A 2,500-nucleotide genomic window follows, 5' to 3' on the forward strand; every position below is an offset into this window, starting at 1 on the left:
CTTAGTCGCTTGGTTAATTGGTTTTTTTTTCCGTGTGTTTGCTTGCCTCATTTCTTGGTGTTTCGTTTTTTAAATGGTTTATTTCTTAACATACTTCTTTCTTTGTTCTTCTTTTGTTCCTTTCTTCTTCTTCTTTTTTTGTGAAACCAATAATGGTACCAGCTTGTGGTCATACTGCAAGCCGAATCTCTGTATTTCTTTCACCATTTCACATTAAGAGAGCTCACAACCGGCGACTGATCTCCAGCTGCTACTTTCTGTCGGTGGTATAGGAATAGTCCCACCGGGAGGTCTTTGGGAGGGGAACGATGCCAACCGCTCTGGGGCTGCGGGTCAAAGAAACTCGTTTGTGCGTATACAATACCGCATATTCTGTGATTGTTCCTAAGCGTGTGTGTATTTACCTAGTTGTATTTACCTAGTTGTATTTTACGGGAAGGGGAGCTATGCTCGTGTGGTCCCGTCTTCATTTCTCATTTTATCTAAACAATTTTTAAATTCATGTATTGTTTTTGCACACACCACTTTCTCATCTAACTTGTTCCAACTGTCTATCACTCTGTGAGGAAAGCTGTTCTTTTTCAAATCTCTTCTATAGCTGTCTTTTTTTATTTTCTTTCCGTGTCCTCTTGTATTTCTGTCATCCCATTTTATCAGATTCTCTCTATCAGTAATTTCTATGTCTTTCATGATTCTGAAAATAGCTATCAAATCTCCTCTCTCTCTTCTTTGCTCTAGTGTCTGTAGTTCAAGTTTTTCTAGTCTCTCTTCATATGATAGTTTTGAGAGTGTTGGTGCCAGTTTTGTAATTGCTCTTTGTATTCTTTCAAGTTTTTTTATAAAAAAAATTGTACTTGGTGACCATATCGTTGCTGCATATTCCAATCTTGGTCTTATCAGGGTGATTAGGATTTTCCTCACCATTTCTTCATCCAGGTATGTAAATGCAACTTTGATTGTTCTTATTAAATTATAAGTTTCTCCAAAAATCTTATATATATGATTCTCAGGTGACATATTATTCATAACAATGACTCCCAGGTCCTTCTCATTTTCTACTTTTTTTATTCCTTCTTCTCCCAAATTATATGATCCTGTTATTCTGTTTTTGCTTTTTCCAAATTCCATTATACCACACTTTTTTGTATTGAACTCCATCTCCCACTTCCTACTCCATTCCTGTACTTTATTTAGATCTCTCTGTAGTGATTCACAATCTTCTTCAGTTTTCACTCTTTTCAGTAGTTTTGCATCGTCTGCAAAGAAGCTCATATAGCTTTCAATTCCTTCATCCATATCATTAATATATATAGCAAACATTATTGGGGCCAGAACTGTTCCCTGCGGGACACCGCTTATTACTTCATTCCATTTTGAGTGCTGGTTTCTTATCACTACTCTCATTTTTCTTTCTTGCAAAAAGTCTTCCATCCAATTTAGTAATTTACCTTGTATTCCTCCTTCAGATTCTAGTTTCTTAAGCAACTTCTTATGTGGTACTTTGTCAAAAGCTTTTTTTAGGTCTAGAAATGCACAATCAGCCCATCCATCTCTTTCTTGTATTATATCTATTAGCCTTGAATAGAAACATATTAAATTGGTGATGCATGATCGTCCTTGTCTGAATCCAAATTGCCTTGGATTTAGTACGTTGTTTTTTTCCAAGTATTTTACCCATCTACTTTTGATCATTCTTTCACAAATTTTTGCTATTGTACTTGTTAGAGAGACTGGTCTATAGTTGGTAGGTTCTTCTTTATTTCCTCCTCTATATATAGGTACTATATTTGCTTTTTTCCAATCTTCTGGAACTTTTCCTTCTTTCAAGGAACTGCTTATTATGCTATGTATTTTGTCTGCCAGTTCATTCCTGCATTCTTTCAGAATCCAGTTTGCTATTTCATCTGGTCCATGCGATTTTCTGACATCAAGATTACTCAAGTGTATCAATATTTCATTCTTTGTTACTTCTATTTCTTCTATAGGGGGGACTTTCTCTTTCCATTCAATCTGTTCAGGTTGTATGTTCTCCCTTGTAAACACTGATTTAAAATGTTTGTTCACAATTTCCGCCATTTCCATTTCCTCAGTGTATTCAACTCCCCCTTGTCTTAATTGCTCCAAGTCCTGTTTGTTTTTCAGTTTATTGTTTACAAATCTGTAGAATAGTTTTGGTTGATCTTTACATTTTTCTATGACTTCTTTTTCATATTTTCTCTTTTCCTCTCTGCACGTTTGTACATATTCATTTCTATAACCGGTATATATTTTCCATTTTTCAGGTCTTCTGTCTTTTTTCCATCTGGTCCAGGCTTTGTCTCTTTTGTCTTTTAACTCCCTACAACTTTTGTTTGTACCAGCATTTTACATATTCTTTTTCTTGTTTTTGTCTTGGGACATACTTTTCCACTCCTTTTTTGTAAATTTTTGTCAAAATATTCCATTTCTCTTCCACTGATGTTTCTTCTTTGTATATTTCTTCCCAGTTTTCTTGTTGAAA

The sequence above is a fragment of the Oratosquilla oratoria genome, unplaced genomic scaffold (genome assembly GCF_046742065.1).
Source record: "Oratosquilla oratoria isolate Oo_2021 unplaced genomic scaffold, ASM4674206v1 SCAFFOLD72, whole genome shotgun sequence".
Lineage (NCBI taxonomy): Eukaryota > Metazoa > Arthropoda > Malacostraca > Stomatopoda > Squillidae > Oratosquilla > Oratosquilla oratoria.